Here is a 25,935-nt window from a genome sequence, read left to right on the forward strand (position 1 = left end):
TGAAGGAACTGCACGACTGCAGCAACTGCAACACCTCCGTCTGTCTCTGTGGCGCAATCGGTCAGCGCGTTCGGCTGTTAACCGAAAGGATGGTGGTTCGAATCCACCCAGGGACGGCCCACTTTTCCCCCCGCCCCTTGTTATTGTTTCTACTTCTGGCGGTCAGTTTGCCAGACTGCGGCTACAGTAACCTTAAGCTGCTTGCTGCGGACGGCCATCTTGCAAAAATGTATCGAGGGTTTAGAAACTTCCTTTCCATTGCCTAGGCCAACATAAACCAAGGCACTGCTGGGAGTCGAACCCAGGGTTTCCTATTTACAAGACAGGCGCTTTGACCAACTAAGCCACGGTGTCAGGACTCTCCCACTCCCCAGTACCTTCACCCAGGCGTAAGGAACAAAACAAAACAAAACAAAACAAAACAAAACAAAACAAAACAAAACAAAACAAAACAAAACAAAACAAAACAAAACAAAACAAAACAAAACAAAACAAAACAAAACAAAACAAAATCTGGATGCAGGCTGCAACAAAGGAAGCACACAGAGGTGAAAACGTAAGGTTGACGGGAGCAACAAGCTCCCTGTTGCGACTGTCCAGGGGCGGCAATGGGAATTGGACGTTGGCCGTTAGGAGCGCGTAGCGCGTGTCCTTTGGGTTCTGGTTCTTCTTTACAAACCGGCATCTGTCCAGTTGGCTTTCCGGTTCATTACGTCCTCTGATGGCTTTACGATAAGCCTATCTTGCAATCAGATGCTTGCCTTGCCGTCCATCCATCCATCTATCTATCTATCTATGACTCTCGATATCTAACTCTCTTGCTTGCTATCGCTCCCCCAATGGTCAGTAGCATAGTAGCATAACAGCAGATCACGGACCACTGTCAATCAGGTGCTTGCCTTGCCGTCCATCCATCCATGTATCTATCTATCTATCTATCTATGACTCTCGATATCTAACTCTCTTGCTTGCTATTGCTCCCCCAATGGTCACGAATGTTGCATTCAACGACAAAGAAAATCGTGTGCTGGAAATGATTTCTGGCAACTGTGAAGGAACTGCACGACTGCAGCAACCGCAACACCCCCGTCTGTCTCTGTGGCGCAATCGGTCAGCGTGTTCGGCTGTTAACCGAAAGGATGGTGGTTCGAATCCACCCAGGGACGGCCCACTTTTCCCCCCGCCCCTTGTTATTGTTTCTACTTCTGGCGGTCAGTTTGCCAGACTGCGGCTACAGTAACCTTAAGCTGCTTGCTGCGGACGGCCATCTTGCAAAAATGTATCGAGGGTTTAGAAACTTCCTTTCCATTGCCTAGGCCAACATAAACCAAAGCACTGCTGGGAGTCGAACCCAGGGTTTCCTATTTACAAGACAGGCGCTTTGACCAACTAAGCCACGGTGTCAGGACTCTCCCACTCCCCAGTACTTTCACCCAGGCGTAAGGAACAAAACAAAACAAAACAAAACAAAACAAAACAAAACAAAACAAAACAAAACAAAACAAAACAAAACAAAACAAAACAAAACAAAACAAAACAAAACAAAACAAAACAAAATCTGGATGCAGGCTGCAACAAAGGAAGCACACAGAGGTGAAAACGTAAGGTTGACGGGAGCAACAAGCTCCCTGTTGCGACTGTCCAGGGGCGGCAATGGGAATTGGACGTTGGCCGTTAGGAGCGCGTAGCGCGTGTCCTTTGGGTTCTGGTTCTTCTTTACAAACCGGCATCTGTCCAGTTGGCTTTCCGGTTCATTACGTCCTCTGATGGCTTTACGATAAGCCTATCTTGCAATCAGATGCTTGCCTTGCCGTCCATCCATCTATCTATCTATCTATCTATGACTCTCGATATCTAACTCTCTTGCTTGCTATCGCTCCCCCAATGGTCAGTAGCATAGTAGCATAACAGCAGATCACGGACCACTGTCAATCAGGTACTTGCCTTGCCGTCCATCCATCCATGTATCTATCTATCTATCTATCTATGACTCTCGATATCTAACTCTCTTGCTTGCTATCGCTCCCCCAATGGTCAGTAGCATAGTAGCATAACAGCAGATCACGGACCACTGTCAATCAGGTGCTTGCCTTGCCGTCCATCCATCCATCCATCTATCTATCTATCTATCTATCTATCTATCTATGACTCTCGATATCTAACTCTCTTGCTTGCTATCGCTCCCCCAATGGTCAGTAGCATAGTAGCATAACAGCAGATCACGGACCACTGTCAATCAGGTGCTTGCCTTGCCGTCCATCCATCCATGTATCTATCTATCTATCTATCTATGACTCTCGATATCTAACTCTCTTGCTTGCTATCGCTCCCCCAATGGTCACGAATGTTGCATTCAACGACAAAGAAAATCGTGTGCTGGAAATGATTTCTGGCAACTGTGAAGGAACTGCACGACTGCAGCAACCGCAACACCCCCGTCTGTCTCTGTGGCGCAATCGGTCAGCGCGTTCGGCTGTTAACCGAAAGGATGGTGGTTCGAATCCACCCAGGGACGGCCCACTTTTCCCCCCGCCCCTTGTTATTGTTTCTACTTCTGGCGGTCAGTTTGCCAGACTGCGGCTACAGTAACCTTAAGCTGCTTGCTGCGGACGGCCATCTTGCAAAAATGTATCGAGGGTTTAGAAACTTCCTTTCCATTGCCTAGGCCAACATAAACCAAGGCACTGCTGGGTGTCGAACCCAGGGTTTCCTATTTACAAGACAGGCGCTTTGACCATCTAAGCCACGGTGTCAGGACTCTCCCACTCCCCAGTACCTTCACCCAGGCGTAAGGAACAAAACAAAACAAAACAAAACAAAACAAAACAAAACAAAACAAAACAAAACAAAACAAAACAAAACAAAACAAAACAAAACAAAACAAAACAAAACAAAACAAAATCTGGATGCAGGCTGCAACAAAGGAAGCACACAGACGTGAAAACGTAAGGTTGACGGGAGCAACAAGCTCCCTGTTGCGACTGTCCAGGGGCGGCAATGGGAATTGGACGTTGGCCGTTAGGAGCGCGTAGCGCGTGTCCTTTGGGTTCTGGTTCTTCTTTTCAAACCGGCATCTGTCCAGTTGGCTTTCCGGTTCATTACGTCCTCTGATGGCTTTACGATAAGCCTATCTTGCAATCAGATGCTTGCCTTGCCGTCCATCCATCCATCTATCTATCTATCTATCTATGACTCTCGATATCTAACTCTCTTGCTTGCTATCGCTCCCCCAATGGTCAGTAGCATAGTAGCATAACAGCAGATCACGGACCACTGTCAATCAGGTGCTTGCCTTGCCGTCCATCCATCCATCCATCTATCTATCTATCTATCTATCTATGACTCTCGATATCTAACTCTCTTGCTTGCTATCGCTCCCCCAATGGTCAGTAGCATAGTAGCATAACAGCAGATCACGGACCACTGTCAATCAGGTGCTTGCCTTGCCGTCCATCCATCCATGTATCTATCTATCTATCTATCTATGACTCTCGATATCTAACTCTCTTGCTTGCTATCGCTCCCCCAATGGTCACGAATGTTGCATTCAACGACAAAGAAAATCGTGTGCTGGAAATGATTTCTGGCAACTGTGAAGGAACTGCACGACTGCAGCAACCGCAACCCCCCCGTCTGTCTCTGTGGCGCAATCGGTCAGCGCGTTCGGCTGTTAACCGAAAGGATGGTGGTTCGAATCCACCCAGGGACGGCCCACTTTTCCCCCCGCCCCTTGTTATTGTTTCTACTTCTGGCGGTCAGTTTGCCAGACTGCGGCTACAGTAACCTTAAGCTGCTTGCTGCGGACGGCCATCTTGCAAAAATGTATCGAGGGTTTAGAAACTTCCTTTCCATTGCCTAGGCCAACATAAACCAAGGCACTGCTGGGAGTCGAACCCAGGGTTTCCTATTTACAAGACAGGCGCTTTGACCAACTAAGCCACGGTGTCAGGACTCTCCCACTCCCCAGTACCTTCACCCAGGCGTAAGGAACAAAACAAAACAAAACAAAACAAAACAAAACAAAACAAAACAAAACAAAACAAAACAAAACAAAACAAAACAAAACAAAACAAAACAAAACAAAACAAAATCTGGATGCAGGCTGCAACAAAGGAAGCACACAGAGGTGAAAACGTAAGGTTGACGGGAGCAACAAGATCCCTGTTGCGACTGTCCAGGGGCGGCAATGGGAATTGGACGTTGGCCGTTAGGTGCGCGTAGCGCGTGTCCTTTGGGTTCTGGTTCTTCTTTACAAACCGGCATCTGTCCAGTTGGCTTTCCGGTTCATTACGTCCTCTGATGGCTTTACGATAAGCCTATCTTGCAATCAGATGCTTGCCTTGCCGTCCATCCATCCATCTATCTATCTATCTATGACTCTCGATATCTAACTCTCTTGCTTGCTATCGCTCCCCCAATGGTCAGTAGCATAGTAGCATAACAGCAGATCACGGACCACTGTCAATCAGGTGCTTGCCTTGCCGTCCATCCATCCATGTATCTATCTATCTATCTATCTATGACTCTCGATATCTAACTCTCTTGCTTGCTATCGCTCCCCCAATGGTCACGAATGTTGCATTCAACGACAAAGAAAATCGTGTGCTGGAAATGATTTCTGGCAACTGTGAAGGAACTGCACGACTGCAGCAACCGCAACACCCCCGTCTGTCTCTGTGGCGCAATCGGTCAGCGTGTTCGGCTGTTAACCGAAAGGATGGTGGTTCGAATCCACCCAGGGACGGCCCACTTTTCCCCCCGCCCCTTGTTATTGTTTCTACTTCTGGCGGTCAGTTTGCCAGACTGCGGCTACAGTAACCTTAAGCTGCTTGCTGCGGACGGCCATCTTGCAAAAATGTATCGAGGGTTTAGAAACTTCCTTTCCATTGCCTAGGCCAACATAAACCAAAGCACTGCTGGGAGTCGAACCCAGGGTTTCCTATTTACAAGACAGGCGCTTTGACCAACTAAGCCACGGTGTCAGGACTCTCCCACTCCCCAGTACTTTCACCCAGGCGTAAGGAACAAAACAAAACAAAACAAAACAAAACAAAACAAAACAAAACAAAACAAAACAAAACAAAACAAAACAAAACAAAACAAAACAAAACAAAACAAAACAAAATCTGGATGCAGGCTGCAACAAAGGAAGCACACAGAGGTGAAAACGTAAGGTTGACGGGAGCAACAAGCTCCCTGTTGCGACTGTCCAGGGGCGGCAATGGGAATTGGACGTTGGCCGTTAGGAGCGCGTAGCGCGTGTCCTTTGGGTTCTGGTTCTTCTTTACAAACCGGCATCTGTCCAGTTGGCTTTCCGGTTCATTACGTCCTCTGATGGCTTTACGATAAGCCTATCTTGCAATCAGATGCTTGCCTTGCCGTCCATCCATCTATCTATCTATCTATCTATGACTCTCGATATCTAACTCTCTTGCTTGCTATCGCTCCCCCAATGGTCAGTAGCATAGTAGCATAACAGCAGATCACGGACCACTGTCAATCAGGTACTTGCCTTGCCGTCCATCCATCCATGTATCTATCTATCTATCTATCTATGACTCTCGATATCTAACTCTCTTGCTTGCTATCGCTCCCCCAATGGTCAGTAGCATAGTAGCATAACAGCAGATCACGGACCACTGTCAATCAGGTGCTTGCCTTGCCGTCCATCCATCTATCTATCTATCTATCTATCTATCTATCTATGACTCTCGATATCTAACTCTCTTGCTTGCTATCGCTCCCCCAATGGTCAGTAGCATAGTAGCATAACAGCAGATCACGGACCACTGTCAATCAGGTGCTTGCCTTGCCGTCCATCCATCCATGTATCTATCTATCTATCTATCTATGACTCTCGATATCTAACTCTCTTGCTTGCTATCGCTCCCCCAATGGTCACGAATGTTGCATTCAACGACAAAGAAAATCGTGTGCTGGAAATGATTTCTGGCAACTGTGAAGGAACTGCACGACTGCAGCAACCGCAACACCCCCGTCTGTCTCTGTGGCGCAATCGGTCAGCTCGTTCGGCTGTTAACCGAAAGGATGGTGGTTCGAATCCACCCAGGGACGGCCCACTTTTCCCCCCGCCCCTTGTTATTGTTTCTACTTCTGGCGGTCAGTTTGCCAGACTGCGGCTACAGTAACCTTAAGCTGCTTGCTGCGGACGGCCATCTTGCAAAAATGTATCGAGGGTTTAGAAACTTCCTTTCCATTGCCTAGGCCAACATAAACCAAGGCACTGCTGGGTGTCGAACCCAGGGTTTCCTATTTACAAGACAGGCGCTTTGACCAACTAAGCCACGGTGTCAGGACTCTCCCACTCCCCAGTACCTTCACCCAGGCGTAAGGAACAAAACAAAACAAAACAAAACAAAACAAAACAAAACAAAACAAAACAAAACAAAACAAAACAAAACAAAACAAAACAAAACAAAACAAAATCTGGATGCAGGCTGCAACAAAGGAAGCACACAGAGGTGAAAACGTAAGGTTGACGGGAGCAACAAGCTCCCTGTTGCGACTGTCCAGGGGCGGCAATGGGAATTGGACGTTGGCCGTTAGGAGCGCGTAGCGCGTGTCCTTTGGGTTCTGGTTCTTCTTTACAAACCGGCATCTGTCCAGTTGGCTTTCCGGTTCATTACGTCCTCTGATGGCTTTACGATAAGCCTATCTTGCAATCAGATGCTTGCCTTGCCGTCCATCCATCTATCTATCTATCTATCTATGACTCTCGATATCTAACTCTCTTGCTTGCTATCGCTCCCCCAATGGTCAGTAGCATAGTAGCATAACAGCAGATCACGGACCACTGTCAATCAGGTACTTGCCTTGCCGTCCATCCATCCATGTATCTATCTATCTATCTATCTATGACTCTCGATATCTAACTCTCTTGCTTGCTATCGCTCCCCCAATGGTCAGTAGCATAGTAGCATAACAGCAGATCACGGACCACTGTCAATCAGATGCTTACCTTGCCGTCCATCCATCCATCTATCTATCTATCTATGACTCTCGATATCTAACTCTCTTGCTTGCTATCGCTCCCCCAATGGTCACGAATGTTGCATTCAACGACAAAGAAAATCGTGTGCTGGAAATGATTTCTGGCAACTGTGAAGGAACTGCACGACTGCAGCAACCGCAACACCCCCGTCTGTCTCTGTGGCGCAATCGGTCAGCGCGTTCGGCTGTAAACCGAAAGGATGGTGGTTTGAATCCACCCAGGGACGGCCCACTTTTCCCCCCGCCCCTTGTTATTGTTTCTACTTCTGGCGGTCAGTTTGCCAGACTGCGGCTACAGTAACCTTAAGCTGCTTGCTGCAGACGGCCATCTTGCAAAAATGTATCGAGGGTTTAGAAACTTCCTTTCCATTGCCTAGGCCAACATAAACCAAGGCACTGCTGGGAGTCGAACCCAGGGTTTCCTATTTACAAGACAGGCGCTTTGACCAACTAAGCCACGGTGTCAGGACTCTCCCACTCCCTAGTACCTTCACCCAGGCGTAAGGAACAAAACAAAACAAAACAAAACAAAACAAAACAAAACAAAACAAAACAAAACAAAACAAAACAAAACAAAACAAAACAAAACAAAACAAAACAAAACAAAACAAAACAAAACAAAATCTGGATGCAGGCTGCAACAAAGGAAGCACACAGAGGTGAAAACGTAAGGTTGACGGGAGCAACAAGCTCCCTGTTGCGACTGTCCAGGGGCGGCAATGGGAATTGGACGTTGGCCGTTAGGAGCGCGTAGCGCGTGTCCTTTGGGTTCTGGTTCTTCTTTACAAACCGGCATCTGTCCAGTTGGCTTTCCGGTTCATTACGTCCTCTGATGGCTTTACGATAAGCCTATCTTGCAATCAGATGCTTGCCTTGCCGTCCATCCATCTATCTATCTATCTATCTATGACTCTCGATATCTAACTCTCTTGCTTGCTATCGCTCCCCCAATGGTCAGTAGCATAGTAGCATAACAGCAGATCACGGACCACTGTCAATCAGGTACTTGCCTTGCCGTCCATCCATCCATGTATCTATCTATCTATCTATCTATGACTCTCGATATCTAACTCTCTTGCTTGCTATCGCTCCCCCAATGGTCAGTAGCATAGTAGCATAACAGCAGATCACGGACCACTGTCAATCAGATGCTTACCTTGCCGTCCATCCATCCATCTATCTATCTATCTATGACTCTCGATATCTAACTCTCTTGCTTGCTATCGCTCCCCCAATGGTCACGAATGTTGCATTCAACGACAAAGAAAATCGTGTGCTGGAAATGATTTCTGGCAACTGTGAAGGAACTGCACGACTGCAGCAACCGCAACACCCCCGTCTGTCTCTGTGGCGCAATCGGTCAGCGCGTTCGGCTGTAAACCGAAAGGATGGTGGTTTGAATCCACCCAGGGACGGCCCACTTTTCCCCCCGCCCCTTGTTATTGTTTCTACTTCTGGCGGTCAGTTTGCCAGACTGCGGCTACAGTAACCTTAAGCTGCTTGCTGCAGACGGCCATCTTGCAAAAATGTATCGAGGGTTTAGAAACTTCCTTTCCATTGCCTAGGCCAACATAAACCAAGGCACTGCTGGGAGTCGAACCCAGGGTTTCCTATTTACAAGACAGGCGCTTTGACCAACTAAGCCACGGTGTCAGGACTCTCCCACTCCCTAGTACCTTCACCCAGGCGTAAGGAACAAAACAAAACAAAACAAAACAAAACAAAACAAAACAAAACAAAACAAAACAAAACAAAACAAAACAAAACAAAACAAAACAAAACAAAACAAAACAAAACAAAACAAAACAAAACAAAACAAAACAAAACAAAATCTGGATGCAGGCTGCAACAAAGGAAGCACACAGAGGTGAAAACGTAAGGTTGACGGGAGTAACAAGCTCCCTGTTGCGACTGTCCAGGGGCGGCAATGGGAATTGGACGTTGGCCGTTAGGAGCGCGTAGCGCGTGTCCTTTGGGTTCTGGTTCTTCTTTACAAACCGGCATCTGTCCAGTTGGCTTTCCGGTTCATTACGTCCTCTGATGGCTTTACGATAAGCCTATCTTGCAATCAGATGCTTGCCTTGCCGTCCATCCATCTATCTATCTATCTATCTATGACTCTCGATATCTAACTCTCTTGCTTGCTATCGCTCCCCCAATGGTCAGTAGCATAGTAGCATAACAGCAGATCACGGACCACTGTCAATCAGGTACTTGCCTTGCCGTCCATCCATCCATGTATCTATCTATCTATCTATCTATGACTCTCGATATCTAACTCTCTTGCTTGCTATCGCTCCCTCAATGGTCACGAATGTTGCATTCAACGACAAAGAAAATCGTGTGCTGGAAATGATTTCTGGCAACTGTGAAGGAACTGCACGACTGCAGCAACCGCAACACCCCCGTCTGTCTCTGTGGCGCAATCGGTCAGCGCGTTCGGCTGTTAACCGAAAGGATGGTGGTTCGAATCCACCCAGGGACGGCCCACTTTTCCCCCCGCCCCTTGTTATTGTTTCTACTTCTGGCGGTCAGTTTGCCAGACTGCGGCTACAGTAACCTTAAGCTGCTTGCTGCGGACGGCCATCTTGCAAAAATGTATCGAGCGTTTAGAAACTTCCTTTCCATTGCCTAGGCCAACATAAACCAAGGCACTGCTGGGAGTCGAACCCAGGGTTTCCTATTTACAAGACAGGCGCTTTGACCAACTAAGCCACGGTGTCAGGACTCTCCCACTCCCCAGTACCTTCACCCAGGCGTAAGGAACAAAACAAAACAAAACAAAACAAAACAAAACAAAACAAAACAAAACAAAACAAAACAAAACAAAACAAAACAAAACAAAACAAAACAAAACAAAACAAAACAAAACAAAACAAAACAAAATCTGGATGCAGGCTGCAACAAAGGAAGCACACAGAGCTGAAAACGTAAGGTTGACGGGAGCAACAAGCTCCCTGTTGCGACTGTCCAGGGGCGGCAATGGGAATTGGACGTTGGCCGTTAGGAGCGCGTAGCGCGTGTCCTTTGGGTTCTGGTTCTTCTTTACAAACCGGCATCTGTCCAGTTGGCTTTCCGGTTCATTACGTCCTCTGATGGCTTTACGATAAGCCTATCTTGCAATCAGATGCTTGCCTTGCCGTCCATCCATCTATCTATCTATCTATCTATGACTCTCGATATCTAACTCTCTTGCTTGCTATCGCTCCCCCAATGGTCAGTAGCATAGTAGCATAACAGCAGATCACGGACCACTGTCAATCAGGTGCTTGCCTTGCCGTCCATCCATCCATCCATCTATCTATCTATCTATCTATCTATCTATGACTCTCGATATCTAACTCTCTTGCTTGCTATCGCTCCCCCAATGGTCAGTAGCATAGTAGCATAACAGCAGATCACGGACCACTGTCAATCAGGTGCTTGCCTTGCCGTCCATCCATCCATGTATCTATCTATCTATCTATCTATGACTCTCGATATCTAACTCTCTTGCTTGCTATCGCTCCCCCAATGGTCACGAATGTTGCATTCAACGACAAAGAAAATCGTGTGCTGGAAATGATTTCTGGCAACTGTGAAGGAACTGCACGACTGCAGCAACCGCAACACCCCCGTCTGTCTCTGTGGCGCAATCGGTCAGCGCGTTCGGCTGTTAACCGAAAGGATGGTGGTTCGATTCCACCCAGGGACGGCCCACTTTTCCCCCCGCCCCTTGTTATTGTTTCTACTTCTGGCGGTCAGTTTGCCAGACTGCGGATACAGTAACCTTAAGCTGCTTGCTGCGGACGGCCATCTTGCAAAAATGTATCGAGGGTTTAGAAACTTCCTTTCCATTGCCTAGGCCAACATAAACCAAGGCACTGCTGGGAGTCGAACCCAGGGTTTCCTATTTACAAGACAGGCGCTTTGACCAACTAAGCCACGGTGTCAGGACTCTCCCACTCCCCAGTACCTTCACCCAGGCGTAAGGAACAAAACAAAACAAAACAAAACAAAACAAAACAAAACAAAACAAAACAAAACAAAACAAAACAAAACAAAACAAAACAAAACAAAACAAAACAAAACAAAACAAAACAAAACAAAATCTGGATGCAGGCTGCAACAAAGGAAGCACACAGACGTGAAAACGTAAGGTTGACGGGAGCAACAAGCTCCCTGTTGCGACTGTCCAGGGGCGGCAATGGGAATTGGACGTTGGCCGTTAGGAGCGCGTAGCGCGTGTCCTTTGGGTTCTGGTTCTTCTTTACAAACCGGCATCTGTCCAGTTGGCTTTCCGGTTCATTACGTCCTCTGATGGCTTTACGATAAGCCTATCTTGCAATCAGATGCTTGCCTTGCCGTCCATCCATCCATCTATCTATCTATCTATCTATGACTCTCGATATCTAACTCTCTTGCTTGCTATCGCTCCCCCAATGGTCAGTAGCATAGTAGCATAACAGCAGATCACGGACCACTGTCAATCAGGTGCTTGCCTTGCCGTCCATCCATCCATCCATCTATCTATCTATCTATCTATCTATGACTCTCGATATCTAACTCTCTTGCTTGCTATCGCTCCCCCAATGGTCAGTAGCATAGTAGCATAACAGCAGGTCACGGACCACTGTCAATCAGGTGCTTGCCTTGCCGTCCATCCATCCATCCATCTATCTATCTATCTATCTATGACTCTCGATATCTAACTCTCTTGCTTGCTATCGCTCCCCCAATGGTCAGTAGCATAGTAGCATAACAGCAGATCACGGACCACTGTCAATCAGATGCTTGCCTTGCCGTCCATCCATCCATCTATCTATCTATCTATCTGTAACTGCCTCTCAGCTTTAGTTAAGTTTGTGACTATTTTTTTGGTTCCTACCTAAAATTAATAGGATATCGTAGAGGCGGAACTAATTAGCGCCATCCTTGTGTTCCGCACGTAATTAAAGGGGGCACAACATCTGAAGTGTAGAGCTAAAACATAGCATCGCAAGAGCTCTCCGAGCTAAGTAAATATTAAGAATATAAAGATATCTAAATGTATATTATCTGAGTAAAGAAGACAAGGAAGAAGGCTTTTGAGATTTAGCCCCTCCTAAGTAGGAAGCAGCCTACGAGGTATGTTTCTTTTGTATCCAGTTGTCTGTGATATATTTCATGTGCATAGCTTGTGTTAACTAGTGTGTAACTATAACGGCACAAACTGTATTCAAGACATACATACATGCATTGTATTTATAATTTCCTTTTATTTTTTTTCTCTCTTTCAACCCAGTTCTCACGGGTTGACAGGATATGTTGTTGAAATAAAACCCCGTTTTTTAACCAAGACCTCGTGCTTCGTGTTGACTACTGGAGGGAGCTACAGTGAGAACTCGACTGCTCCGCATGAGGAGGCGAGGAAGACGGCATAGGAGAGCGCGAATCGTGGTCGGGCTGAGACATCTCCATCGCAGCGCGCGCCTTCACAGACGGCATCGGAGAGCGCGAGTCGTGGTCGGGCCGAGACATCTGCACATGACAGCGCGAGAAGAGGCAGTGCCCACGGAAGAATCAGGTTTCATAACGCAAATTAAGCTGTAATTCAGAGACATTAAGCGTTCTGGGCAAGAGAATGAGACATTTCTTTGCATTTCCCATTAGTTAATGTTTTGTTTACTTACCTTTTCTCAAATTGAAGTGGATTGATATTGCTACTGTGTTGATATTGTGTCTACTGATGAGTAGGATGTGAATATTAAGAACTATTAGTACCGAGAGTAAGGCAGAATTGGTCATATTTAGACTTAAAAGTGAATGGTTATTACTTAATGTGGTATATGTACAAGTTTAACTAAGAGTTAATATTTTTGGTTTGTTTAATTTCATTTGTGGTAATTTAAGATTTAAATAAGGCCATATATAACTATAACAAGTTATCAGGCAAGAAGACCATAGCTCCATAGATCACAAAGTGAGTGTTACTAGTCTTTGAGTACAGTTAGTACAGTTTTTATTTTGGAAAAAGCAAGTTAATTTAGCTGCAGAGAGTAATTTTTCTCCAAAGTAGTGTCAGTAGCTGCAAGTAATTAAAGGCTGACTATTCACATATCAGAGATTAAAAACAACTACTCAATTGAGCTTAAGCTAAGTTAAACATAACTTAGATTATTGTGAACAAGGTAATTTACTCAACTAAAAAACAAGTTTAGATTTAAACCAAACTAAAGCAAAATGTCAGAGTTTGAGCTTTTCTTTGAGAGTGACAAAGAGGGTGCAGGTGAAGACGCGCAGCAGCACTGCGCAGACATGCAACCACAAGCTGCTGAAGGCACAGGAGATAACCACACTTCCTCACAAGAGCCACATAGAAGCCAAAGGGTCCGCAGGTTTACGGAAAAGGGCCAAGAACTGCACGATCAGCAAGTAAGAAGATTTGCACACCGTTTCAGTGTGAGCTACGAGAAGTGGAAAGCTATCGCTAAGGATGCCAAACAAGCGCTGAGTGGACAATGCTCAAACAACCTGCTGCGTGACCACATTACTAAGATAAGCAATGCCTCAGATAATCTGAACGTTGTTTATGAAGATTTAAGGCACATTGACATTCCCGACCAAGACACACGTCGCAGAGCAGACACCTGCGAAGCAGTAACAAGAACAATCATCCAGACTGCAAAGGCTCTTCTAGACACAAGAGGGGGTGAAGAACAAAGAGTGAAATCAATAGAGTCTGTAATTGAAGCTGCAGCCTCAGACAAAGTAAGCGTCAACTCTCACCGCACCAAGTCGTCTGCTCATTCTCAAACTAACTCAAGAATAACATCCCGTTCAAGCCAGTCTTCTGCAAGACGAGATGCTGCTGCTGAAGTTGCTGCCAATGAAGCCACTTTAAAAGTACTGCTAGAGCAAGAACGTCATATCAAAGAACTTGAAAGACTCGAAACTGAAGCAGCCAATTTACGAGCTAATCAAGAGGCTGAAAATGCAGAAAGACAAAGGGTGCTGGAAGCCAAGCGCAGAGAACTAGAAAGATTGGAGACAATCAAGAAGCTAGAGGCTGCTAAGGCGAGACAGCAAGTATATGAACAAAGTGAATGCTCAGATGAAGAAATATTTGGGCTGCTCCATCAATGTGTCCCTCCGAAGGAGAAAGAGGAAGTCAAGCATGAAAGTAGCCTATTGCAGCATCGCTCCCCACCTCACTCTCTGACACAACCAAAACAAGAAGACAATACTGCAGCTCTTGTTAGAGCATTCGCAGAGTCCATCAGTGCGAGTCGTCTTCCCGTACCTGAACCAACAACGTTCAACGGCGACCCACTCAGATTTAATGACTGGAAAGTCTCCTTTCAGACACTTATTGACAGGAAAAACATACCAGCTGAAGAGAAAATATACTATCTGCGAAAGTATGTGGGTGGACCAGCCAAAAAGGCCATTGAAAGCTACTTCTTGCTAGGCACAGAGTCAGCTTATTGTGCAGCGTGGACCATCCTAGAAGAGAGATACGGCAATCCATTCCTTATCGCCAAGGCCTTCAGAGATAAGCTTGATACGTGGCCCAAAATAAACTCTAAGGGGAGTGTGGAACTTCAAGAACTCGCTGACTTCCTTCGCAGCTGTGAGGCGGCCATGTCTCAGATCAGAGGTCTTGAAGTACTCAACGACTGCAACGAAAATCAGAAAATACTCTCTAAACTTCCAGACTGGCTGACCTCAAGATGGAATAGGAAGGTGATAGAAGTGGAAGAACAAAGTCACACGTTCCCAAGCTTTAGCCAGTTCGTCAAGTTTCTCACACGTGAAGCCAAAATCGCCTGTAACCCAATAACGTCCCTCCACGCTCTAAAACCAAGTGAAAATGAGAAGATCAAGGTTTCAAAGACAAGAGGTCATGGAGCAAAGGTATTGGCAACCAACTCAGACGAGAAAGCTGTTACCACAAGCTGTGTCTTCTGTGAGAAGGCAGGTCACAGTCTACACAAGTGTCGCAAATTTATGGATGAGACTATTTCAGAGCGAGTCAAGTTTGTTCAAGAGAAGAAATTGTGTTTCGGCTGTCTGAAGTTTGGCCATCGCTCGAAGGACTGTGAAAACAGAGAGATCTGCGATATGTGTGAAAAAAGACATCCAGCTTGCCTCCATGATAATCGCACCAAAGAAGAAAGGATGTCAACACGGCTTAGTGGAGCAGGGAACAGTGGCAAGTCAAGGGAAAGGAAAATAGAGCGGCCACAAGATAGGGCAGCAAGATCATCACGTGAGTCAACATCCAACAGAGTTTTACAGAATGTTAAAGACACTCATACATCCACAGTCATTCCAGTGTGGTTGTCAGTCACAAGTGAGCCAGATCGTGAAGTTCTTGTGTATGCACTCCTCGATACACAGAGCGACACGACATTCATCCTGGAAGAAACGGCAAAGACTCTTCACACAAAGAAGGAACCAGTTCAGCTAAAGCTCTCCACAATGGCTTCAAGAAACACAGTTGTGTCCTGTCGGAAACTGACTGGACTACAAGTGAGAGGATTCTACTCAGACAAGATAATTCCTCTGCCAGTGACCTACTCAAGAGAATTCATCCCTGCAAACAGAGATCATATTCCCACACCAGAGACTGCAAAGGCATGGCCTCATCTGGAACACATCGCAGACGAGATTGCTCCTCAACAAAGCTGCGACGTGGGCCTGCTAATCGGCTACAACTGTCCTCAAGCTCTTGTCCCAAGGCAAGTGGTGCCTGGTAAAGAAAATCAGCCCTTTGCTCAGAGAACAGACCTGGGCTGGAGCGTAGTTGACTATGGAGATGAAATTGGAATAAGTCACCAGGTCATCGTGAGGCAAGTGATGCCTGGTCTTCAGTCCTCTTCAAACCTCACAAGCGAAGTTCACTATGTCTGTAGAACTCAAGTCAAAGAGGTAGTCTCACCTGCAGATGTCATCAAGGTGCTGGAATCGGACTTTGTCGAAAGGTCTTTGGAGGACAGTCACATCTCTCAAGAGGATCTCCGATTCCTGTCAAAGATGGAAAGAGGCATCAGGCTCAAGGACAATGGTCATTATGAGATGCCACTGCCATTCAAGAATGAAAGACCCAACTTACCAGATAACATGGTGTGCGCCATCCACCGTCTCAGATGCCTAGAACGGAAGCTGAAAAGAAACAAACAGTACTACAAAGACTACAAGACCTTCATGGATGAGATCATAACACGTGGAGATGCAGAAAGGGTCCCAGAAGAAGACCTCAATAAAGCTCCAGCATGGTACATCCCACACCATGGGGTGTATCATCCCCAAAAGCCTGGGAAGATACGTGTTGTCTTCGATTGTTCGGTGAGATTTCAAGAGACATCCTTAAACGACCATCTCCTGACCGGTCCAGAGCTGACAAACACCTTGGTGGGAGTTCTGTGTCGTTTCCGGAAAGGTCCAGTGGCAATCATGTGTGACATTGAACGCATGTTCCACCAGTTCCACGTTAAAGCAGAAGACCAAGATTACCTAAGATTCCTGTGGTGGGAGAATGGAAATCTTGAAGCCAAACCATCCATCTACCGGATGAAGGTCCACTTGTTTGGCGCTGCTTCATCACCTGGCTGCGCTAACTATGGACTCAAGCACCTCGCAGCCGAAGGACACGGACACTTCAGTGAAGCCACCATCAAGTTCATTCAGAAGAACTTTTACGTTGATGACGGCTTGTCAAGCTTAGCGTCTGAAAGCCAAGCTATTCAGTTAGTGAAGGAGGCAAGAGAGCTCTGCAACAAAGGCAAACTCAGGCTGCACAAGTTCATTTCCAACAGCAAGAAAGTCCTAGCCTCAATCCCCAAAGAAGAATGTGCAAAAGCCGCCCAAGACCTGGACATGGCCCTGGGAGAGCTACACGTGGAAAGAGCACTTGGCATACAGTGGTGCGTGGCTTCTGACGAGTTCCAGTTCAGAGTGATTGTGAAAGAAAATCCACTTACCCGAAGAGGAGTTTTATCCACTGTCGCTTCAGTATACGATCCACTCGGATTTGTGGCACCGTTCATCCTGGTGGGAAAACAGATTCTGCAGCAGATGTGTCATAACAAGCTCAGTTGGGATGACATCTTACCTGATGATCTTCGACCCCTGTGGGAGTTTTGGCTCCAAGACCTGCAAAACCTGGCTGGTGTAAAGATTCAGAGATGCTACATTCCATTAAACTTTAAGGTTCAGAGCTACGAGCTCCATCATTTCTCTGATGCCAGCGTGTCAGGTTATGGCGAGTGTTCGTACCTCAGAGCAGTCAGTGCATCAGGTGAAGTCCACTGCTCTTTGGTAATGGGGAAGTCAAGAGTAGCCCCTGCTAAGGTTACCACCATACCAAGACTTGAGCTGTCAGCAGCAGTCGTAGCCGTCCGCACCAGTGACATGCTCAAAAGGGAACTGGAGATAGATTGCCTACAAGAATTCTTCTGGACCGATTCAAAGGTTGTCCTCGGATACATCAGTAACGAGGCCAGGAGATTTCATGTGTTCGTGGCAAACCGTGTGGAACGCATCAAGCAAAGTACGGAGTCTGCGCAATGGAGGTATGTGGCTTCCGAAGAGAATCCAGCAGATCATGCCTCAAGAGGTCTTGCAGCAAAACAACTTGTAGCTTCCAACTGGTTCACGGGTCCAAGCTTTCTTTGGCAGAAAGAGCTGACCAGCGAAGTAGTCAAGGTGGGAGAGATTGCAAGTAGTGATCCAGAGATCAAGAAGGCCCAGGCTCATGACACCCTGGCAAAGGAAATAAGGTCACTGTTAGATTGTCTACGAAAGTTCTCTGACTGGTCAAGAATGGTGAAAGCTATAGCCAGACTAAAGCGGCGTGCAAGGGAAGCGAAAGGCCTCAGGCCAAGGTCCTGGGAAAGCACCAGTTTAGAGGAAAGGAGAGATGCAGAGCTCAGCATAATCAAGATGGTCCAACAAGCAACCCTCTCTCAAGAAATACAGGGCATCCAGTGTCATAAGAACTCACAAATCAAAGACAAGGCCAACAAGTTACACAAGTTGGGTCCATTCCTGGATGACCAAGGTATCCTCAGAGTCGGAGGCCGCTTAACTCATGCTGCTCTTCATCCACATGTGAAGCATCCAGCTGTTCTCCCTAGAGACAGTCACGTGTCGGCATTACTCGTCAAGCACTATCACGAGAGAGTGCACCATCAGGGACGGGGAATGACCATAAATGAGATCCGATCCAATGGTATATGGATCCTGGGATGCAGCAGGGCAGTGTCATCCCATATTTACAAATGCACAACGTGCAGGAAGTTCAGAAGATGCACAGAACAACAAAGGATGGCAAATCTCCCGGGAGATCGAATGGAAACAACCCCTCCATTTACTTACTGCGGGATGGACTGCTTCGGGCCATTCCACATCAAGGAAGGAAGAAAAGAGTTAAAGCGTTATGGACTCTTACTTACCTGCATGTGTTCCAGAGCAGTGCATATTGAAATGCTCGACGACTTGACCACAGATGCCTTCATTAACGCTCTGCGTTCATGCATCGCTATTCGTGGAATAGTACGGCAAATAAGGTGTGATCAAGGGACAAACTTTGTTGGTGCCAGGCGTGAGTTCATTCAAGCATTAAAGGAGATGGATCAAGAGGAACTCAAAGAACTGAGATGTGAGTTCATCATGAACACCCCAGCTTCAAGTCATATGGGTGGCGTCTGGGAAAGACAAATTCGCACTATCAGAAGTGTCTTGACGTCCATTCTAGAACAGTCAGCCAGACAACTTGACTGCTCCTCACTACGAACGTTCCTATATGAAGTTATGGCGGTTGTAAATAGCAGACCTCTGACCACTGATCATCTGAACGATCCATCCTGTCCAGAGCCCTTGACACCAAATCACATCCTGACCATGAAATCCACGATCATCTCTCCACCTCCTGGAAAGTTCGTCAGGGAAGATCTGTACCTCCGTAAAAGATGGCGCAGAGTTCAACTCTTAGCCAACAACTTTTGGACACGGTGGAAAAAGGAATACCTCCTCAATCTCCAACAGAGACAGAAGTGGACCAAAGACCGCAGAAACGCTAAGGTCAATGATATTGTCATTTTGCAAGATGATGCTACACCACGAAACCAGTGGAAGTTAGCAAAGGTTATTGAAGTGTACCCAGGAAAGGACGGAAGAGTGAGAAGGCTCAAGTTGCTTATTGGCGATTCAACTCTGGATGGAAGAGGAAAGCGCATCTCTAAACCTGTTCATTTGGAGAGGCCCATCCATAAGACAGTTACATTGTTGGAAGCAGACTGAAGACTCCAGCATCCTCCAGTCACTCTTTCAACTAGTTCTTAAGTTAAGATAATAAGTAAATAGTTAGTACTTTGAAATTAATATTATGTGCAGTTTATATGCAGTATGTGTGTCTCCAAGCTGTTCTGAGAAATCACTTGTGATTTGGTGGGAGTGTAACTGCCTCTCAGCTTTAGTTAAGTTTGTGACTATTTTTTTGGTTCCTACCTAAAATTAATAGGATATCGTAGAGGCGGAACTAATTACGTCCATCCATCCATCCATCCATCTATCTATCTATCTATCTATGACTCTCGATATCTAACTCTCTTGCTTGCTATCGCTCCCCCAATGGTCACGAATGTTGCATTCAACGACAAAGAAAATCGTGTGCTGGAAATGATTTCTGGCAACTGTGAAGGAACTGCACGACTGCAGCAACCGCAACACCCCCGTCTGTCTCTGTGGCGCAATCGGTCAGCGCGTTCGGCTGTTAACCGAAAGGATGGTGGTTCGAATCCACCCAGGGACGGCCCACTTTTCCCCCCGCCCCTTGTTATTGTTTCTACTTCTGGCGGTCAGTTTGCCAGACTGCGGCTACAGTAACCTTAAGCTGCTTGCTGCGGACGGCCATCTTGCAAAAATGTATCGAGGGTTTAGAAACTTCCTTTCCATTGCCTAGGCCAACATAAACCAAGGCACTGCTGGGAGTCGAACCCAGGGTTTCCTATTTACAAGACAGGCGCTTTGACCAACTAAGCCACGGTGTCAGGACTCTCCCACTCCCCAGTACCTTCACCCAGGCGTAAGGAACAAAACAAAACAAAACATAACAAAACAAAACAAAACAAAACAAAACAAAACAAAACAAAACAAAACAAAACAAAACAAAACAAAACAAAACAAAATCTGGATGCAGGCTGCAACAAAGGAAGCACACAGAGGTGAAAACGTAAGGTTGACGGGAGCAACAAGCTCCCTGTTGCGACTGTCCAGGGGCGGCAATGGGAATTGGACGTTGGCCGTTAGGAGCGCGTAGCGCGTGTCCTTTGGGTTCTGGTTCTTCTTTACAAACCGGCATCTGTCCAGTTGGCTTTCCGGTTCATTACGTCCTCTGATGGCTTTACGATAAGCCTATCTTGCAATCAGATGCTTGCCTTGCCGTCCATCCATCTATCTATCTATCTATCTATGACTCTCGATATCTAACTCTCTTGCTTGCTATCGCTCCCCCAATGGTCAGTAGCATAGTAGCATAACAGCAGATCACGGACCACTGTCAATCAGGTACTTGCCTTGCCGTCCATCCATCCATGTATCTATCTATCTATCTATCTATGACTCTCGATATCTAACTCTCTTGCTTGCTATCGCTCCCCCAATGGTCAGTAGCATAGTAGCATAACAGCAGATCACGGACCACTGTCAATCAGGTGCTTGCCTTGCCGTCCATCCATCCATCCATCTATCTATCTATCTATCTATCTATGACTCTCGATATCTAACTCTCTTGCTTGCTATCGCTCCCCCAATGGTCAGTAGCATAGTAGCATAACAGCAGATCACGGACCACTGTCAATCAGATGCTTGCCTTGCCGTCCATCCATCCATCTATCTATCTATCTATGACTCTCGATATCTAACTCTCTTGCTTGCTATCGCTCCCCCAATGGTCACGAATGTTGCATTCAACGACAAAGAAAATCGTGTGCTGGAAATGATTTCTGGCAACTGTGAAGGAACTGCACGACTGCAGCAACCGCAACACCCCCGTCTGTCTCTGTGGCGCAATCGTTCAGCGCGTTCGGCTGTTAACCGAAAGGATGGTGGTTTGAATCCACCCAGGGACGGCCCACTTTTCCCCCCACCCCTTGTTATTGTTTCTACTTCTGGCGGTCAGTTTGCCAGACTGCGGCTACAGTAACCTTAAGCTGCTTGCTGCGGACGGCCATCTTGCAAAAATGTATCGAGGGTTTAGAAACTTCCTTTCCATTGCCTAGGCCAACATAAACCAAGAAACTGCTGGGAGTCGAACCCAGGGTTTCCTATTTACAAGACAGGCGCTTTGACCAACTAAGCCACGGTGTCAGGACTCTCCCACTCCCCAGTACCTTCACCCAGGCGTAAGGAACAAAACAAAACAAAACAAAACAAAACAAAACAAAACAAAACAAAACAAAACAAAACAAAACAAAACAAAACAAAACAAAACAAAACAAAACAAAACAAAACAAAATCTGGATGCAGGCTGCAACAAAGGAAGCACACAGAGGTGAAAACGTAAGGTTGACGGGAGTAACAAGCTCCCTGTTGCGACTGTCCAGGGGCGGCAATGGGAATTGGACGTTGGCCGTTAGGAGCGCGTAGCGCGTGTCCTTTGGGTTCTGGTTCTTCTTTACAAACCGGCATCTGTCCAGTTGGCTTTCCGGTTCTTTACGTCCTCTGATGGCTTTACGATAAGCCTATCTTGCAATCAGATGCTTGCCTTGCCGTCCATCCATCTATCTATCTATCTATCTATGACTCTCGATATCTAACTCTCTTGCTTGCTATCGCTCCCCCAATGGTCAGTAGCATAGTAGCATAACAGCAGATCACGGACCACTGTCAATCAGGTACTTGCCTTGCCGTCCATCCATCCATGTATCTATCTATCTATCTATCTATGACTCTCGATATCTAACTCTCTTGCTTGCTATCGCTCCCCCAATGGTCACGAATGTTGCATTCAACGACAAAGAAAATCGTGTGCTGGAAATGATTTCTGGCAACTGTGAAGGAACTGCACGACTGCAGCAACCGCAACACCCCCGTCTGTCTCTGTGGCGCAATCGGTCAGCGCGTTCGGCTGTTAACCGAAAGGATGGTGGTTCGAATCCACCCAGGGACGGCCCACTTTTCCCCCCGCCCCTTGTTATTGTTTCTACTTCTGGCGGTCAGTTTGCCAGACTGCGGCTACAGTAACCTTAAGCTGCTTGCTGCGGACGGCCATCTTGCAAAAATGTATCGAGGGATTAGAAACTTCCTTTCCATTGCCTAGGCCAACATAAACCAAGGCACTGCTGGGAGTCGAACCCAGGGTTTCCTATTTACAAGACAGGCGCTTTGACCAACTAAGCCACGGTGTCAGGACTCTCCCACTCCCCAGTACCTTCACCCAGGCGTAAGAAACAAAACAAAACAAAACAAAACAAAACAAAACAAAACAAAACAAAACAAAACAAAACAAAACAAAACAAAACAAAACAAAACAAAACAAAACAAAATCTGGATGCAGGCTGCAACAAAGGAAGCACACAGAGGTGAAAACGTAAGGTTGACGGGAGCAACAAGCTCCCTGTTGCGACTGTCCAGGGGCGGCAATGGGAATTGGACGTTGGCCGTTAGGTGCGCGTAGCGCGTGTCCTTTGGGTTCTGGTTCTTCTTTACAAACCGGCATCTGTCCAGTTGGCTTTCCGGTTCATTACGTCCTCTGATGGCTTTACGATAAGCCTATCTTGCAATCAGATGCTTGCCTTGCCGTCCATCCATCCATCTATCTATCTATCTATGACTCTCGATATCTAACTCTCTTGCTTGCTATCGCTCCCCCAATGGTCAGTAGCATAGTAGCATAACAGCAGGTCACGGACCACTGTCAATCAGGTGCTTGCCTTGCCGTTCATCCATCCATCCATCTATCTATCTATCTATCTATGACTCTCGATATCTAACTCTCTTGCTTGCTATCGCTCCCCCAATGGTCAGTAGCATAGTAGCATAACAGCAGATCACGGACCACTGTCAATCAGATGCTTGCCTTGCCGTCCATCCATCCATCTATCTATCTATCTATCTATGACTCTCGATATCTAACTCTCTTGCTTGCTATCGCTCCCCCAATGGTCACGAATGTTGTATTCAACGACAAAGAAAATCGTGTGCTGGAAATGATTTCTGGCAACTGTGAAGGAACTGCACGACTGCAGCAACCGCAACACCCCCGTCTGTCTCTGTGGCGCAATCGGTCAGCGCGTTCGGCTGTTAACCGAAAGGATGGTGGTTCGAATCCACCCAGGGACGGCCCACTTTTCCCCCCGCCCCTTGTTATTGTTTCTACTTCTGGCGGTCAGTTTGCCAGACTGCGGCTACAGTAACCTTAAGCTGCTTGCTGCGGACGGCCATCTTGCAAAAATGTATCGAGGTTTTAGAAACTTCCTTTCCATTGCCTAGGCCAACATAAACCAAGGCACTGCTGGGAGTCAAACCCAGGGTTTCCTATTTACAAGACAGGCGCTTTGACCAACTAAGCCACGGTGTCAGGACTCTCCCACTCCCCAGTACCTTCACCCAGGCGTAAGGAACAAAACAAAACAAAACAAAACAAAACAAAACAAAACAAAACAAAACAAAACAAAACAAAACAAAACAAAACAAAACAAAACAAAACAAAACAAAACAAAACAAAACAAAACAAAACAAAATCTGGATGCAGGCTGCAACAAAGGAAGCACACAGAGGTGAAAACGTAAGGTTGACGGGAGCAACAAGCTCCCTGTTGCGACTGTCCAGGGGCGGCAATGGGAATTGGACGTTGGCCGTTAGGAGCGCGTAGCGCGTGTCCTTTGGGTTCTGGTTCTTCTTTACAAACCGGCATCTGTCCAGTTGGCTTTCCGGTTCATTACGTCCTCTGATGGCTTTACGATAAGCCTATCTTGCAATCAGATGCTTGCCTTGCCGTCCATCCATCTATCTATCTATCTATCTATGACTCTCGATATCTAACTCTCTTGCTTGCTATCGCTCCCCCAATGGTCAGTAGCATAGTAGCATAACAGCAGATCACGGACCACTATCAATCAGGTACTTGCCTTGCCGTCCATCCATCCATGTATCTATCTATCTATCTATCTATGACTCTCGATATCTAACTCTCTTGCTTGCTATCGCTCCCCCAATGGTCACGAATGTTGCATTCAACGACAAAGAAAATCGTGTGCTGGAAATGATTTCTGGCAACTGTGAAGGAACTGCACGACTGCAGCAACCGCAACACCCCCGTCTGTCTCTGTGGCGCAATCGGTCAGCGCGTTCGGCTGTTAACCGAAAGGATGGTGGTTCGAATCCACCCAGGGACGGCCCACTTTTCCCCCCGCCCCTTGTTATTGTTTCTACTTCTGGCGGTCAGTTTGCCAGACTGCGGCTACAGTAACCTTAAGCTGCTTGCTGCGGACGGCCATCTTGCAAAAATGTATCGAGGCTTTAGAAACTTCCTTTCCATTGCCTAGGCCAACATAAACCAAGGCACTGCTGGGAGTCGAACCCAGGGTTTCCTATTTACAAGACAGGCGCTTTGACCAACTAAGCCACGGTGTCAGGACTCTCCCACTCCCCAGTACCTTCACCCAGGTGTAAGGAACAAAACAAAACAAAACAAAACAAAACAAAACAAAACAAAACAAAACAAAACAAAACAAAACAAAACAAAACAAAACAAAACAAAACAAAACAAAACAAAACAAAACAAAACAAAATCTGGATGCAGGCTGCAACAAAGGAAGCACACAGAGGTGAAAACGTAAGGTTGACGGGAGCAACAAGCTCCCTGTTGCGACTGTCCAGGGGCGGCAATGGGAATTGGACGTTGGACGTTGGCCGTTAGGAGCGCGTAGCGCGTGTCCTTTGGGTTCTGGTTCTTCTTTACAAACCGGCATCTGTCCAGTTGGCTTTCCGGTTCATTACGTCCTCTGATGGCTTTACGATAAGCCTATCTTGCAATCAGATGCTTGCCTTGCCGTCCATCCATCTATCTATCTATCTATCTATGACTCTCGATATCTAACTCTCTTGCTTGCTATCGCTCCCCCAATGGTCAGTAGCATAGTAGCATAACAGCAGATCACGGACCACTGTCAATCAGGTACTTGCCTTGCCGTCCATCCATCCATGTATCTATCTATCTATCTATCTATGACTCTCGATATCTAACTCTCTTGCTTGCTATCGCTCCCCCAATGGTCAGTAGCATAGTAGCATAACAGCAGATCACGGACCACTGTCAATCAGGTGCTTGCCTTGCCGTCCATCCATCCATCCATCCATCTATCTATCTATCTATCTATGACTCTCGATATCTAACTCTCTTGCTTGCTATCGCTCCCCCAATGGTCACGAATGTTGCATTCAACGACAAAGAAAATCGTGTGCTGGAAATGATTTCTGGCAACTGTGAAGGAACTGCACGACTGCAGCAACCGCAACACCCCCGTCTGTCTCTGTGGCGCAATCGGTCAGCGCGTTCGGCTGTTAACCGAAAGGATGATGGTTCGAATCCACCCAGGGACGGCCCACTTTTCCCCCCGCCCCTTGTTATTGTTTCTACTTCTGGCGGTCAGTTTGCCAGACTGCGGCTACAGTAACCTTAAGCTGCTTGCTGCGGACGGCCATCTTGCAAAAATGTATCGAGGGTTTAGAAACTTCCTTTCCATTGCCTAGGCCAACATAAACCAAGGCACTGCTGGGAGTCGAACCCAGGGTTTCCTATTTACAAGACAGGCGCTTTGACCAACTAAGCCACGGTGTCAGGACTCTCCCACTCCCCAGTACCTTCACCCAGGTGTAAGGAACAAAACAAAACAAAACAAAACAAAACAAAACAAAACAAAACAAAACAAAACAAAACAAAACAAAATCTGGATGCAG

The 25,935-nt window shown here is 46.7% G+C and overlaps 16 non-coding genes across 16 annotated transcripts; all 16 read left to right on the forward strand.

Annotated features, from left to right (window-relative positions):
* The first annotated feature begins 42 nt into the window (after positions 1-42).
* On the forward strand, positions 43-116 carry trnan-guu (transfer RNA asparagine (anticodon GUU)). Its single transcript has one exon. It is a non-coding gene; the product is annotated as a tRNA-Asn (tRNA).
* A 976-nt stretch (positions 117-1,092) lies between these two features.
* trnan-guu (transfer RNA asparagine (anticodon GUU)) lies at positions 1,093-1,166 on the forward strand. The gene has a single exon. It is a non-coding gene; the product is annotated as a tRNA-Asn (tRNA).
* Positions 1,167-2,441: 1,275 nt separating this feature from the next.
* On the forward strand, positions 2,442-2,515 carry trnan-guu (transfer RNA asparagine (anticodon GUU)). The gene has a single exon. It is a non-coding gene; the product is annotated as a tRNA-Asn (tRNA).
* A 1,120-nt stretch (positions 2,516-3,635) lies between these two features.
* Positions 3,636-3,709, forward strand: trnan-guu (transfer RNA asparagine (anticodon GUU)). The gene has a single exon. It is a non-coding gene; the product is annotated as a tRNA-Asn (tRNA).
* Positions 3,710-4,670: 961 nt separating this feature from the next.
* Positions 4,671-4,744, forward strand: trnan-guu (transfer RNA asparagine (anticodon GUU)). The gene has a single exon. It is a non-coding gene; the product is annotated as a tRNA-Asn (tRNA).
* A 1,257-nt stretch (positions 4,745-6,001) lies between these two features.
* trnan-guu (transfer RNA asparagine (anticodon GUU)) lies at positions 6,002-6,075 on the forward strand. Its single transcript has one exon. It is a non-coding gene; the product is annotated as a tRNA-Asn (tRNA).
* A 1,089-nt stretch (positions 6,076-7,164) lies between these two features.
* On the forward strand, positions 7,165-7,238 carry trnay-gua (transfer RNA tyrosine (anticodon GUA)). Its single transcript has one exon. It is a non-coding gene; the product is annotated as a tRNA-Tyr (tRNA).
* Positions 7,239-8,352: 1,114 nt separating this feature from the next.
* On the forward strand, positions 8,353-8,426 carry trnay-gua (transfer RNA tyrosine (anticodon GUA)). The gene has a single exon. It is a non-coding gene; the product is annotated as a tRNA-Tyr (tRNA).
* A 996-nt stretch (positions 8,427-9,422) lies between these two features.
* Positions 9,423-9,496, forward strand: trnan-guu (transfer RNA asparagine (anticodon GUU)). Its single transcript has one exon. It is a non-coding gene; the product is annotated as a tRNA-Asn (tRNA).
* Positions 9,497-10,631: 1,135 nt separating this feature from the next.
* Positions 10,632-10,705, forward strand: trnan-guu (transfer RNA asparagine (anticodon GUU)). The gene has a single exon. It is a non-coding gene; the product is annotated as a tRNA-Asn (tRNA).
* Positions 10,706-19,712: 9,007 nt separating this feature from the next.
* trnan-guu (transfer RNA asparagine (anticodon GUU)) lies at positions 19,713-19,786 on the forward strand. Its single transcript has one exon. It is a non-coding gene; the product is annotated as a tRNA-Asn (tRNA).
* A 1,244-nt stretch (positions 19,787-21,030) lies between these two features.
* trnan-guu (transfer RNA asparagine (anticodon GUU)) lies at positions 21,031-21,104 on the forward strand. Its single transcript has one exon. It is a non-coding gene; the product is annotated as a tRNA-Asn (tRNA).
* Positions 21,105-22,070: 966 nt separating this feature from the next.
* trnan-guu (transfer RNA asparagine (anticodon GUU)) lies at positions 22,071-22,144 on the forward strand. Its single transcript has one exon. It is a non-coding gene; the product is annotated as a tRNA-Asn (tRNA).
* A 1,098-nt stretch (positions 22,145-23,242) lies between these two features.
* trnan-guu (transfer RNA asparagine (anticodon GUU)) lies at positions 23,243-23,316 on the forward strand. Its single transcript has one exon. It is a non-coding gene; the product is annotated as a tRNA-Asn (tRNA).
* A 981-nt stretch (positions 23,317-24,297) lies between these two features.
* On the forward strand, positions 24,298-24,371 carry trnan-guu (transfer RNA asparagine (anticodon GUU)). Its single transcript has one exon. It is a non-coding gene; the product is annotated as a tRNA-Asn (tRNA).
* Positions 24,372-25,504: 1,133 nt separating this feature from the next.
* trnan-guu (transfer RNA asparagine (anticodon GUU)) lies at positions 25,505-25,578 on the forward strand. Its single transcript has one exon. It is a non-coding gene; the product is annotated as a tRNA-Asn (tRNA).
* The last annotated feature ends 357 nt before the right edge of the window (positions 25,579-25,935 follow it).

Source organism: Amia ocellicauda, chromosome 2 (genome assembly GCF_036373705.1).
Source record: "Amia ocellicauda isolate fAmiCal2 chromosome 2, fAmiCal2.hap1, whole genome shotgun sequence".
In the NCBI taxonomy this organism is placed as follows: domain Eukaryota; kingdom Metazoa; phylum Chordata; class Actinopteri; order Amiiformes; family Amiidae; genus Amia; species Amia ocellicauda.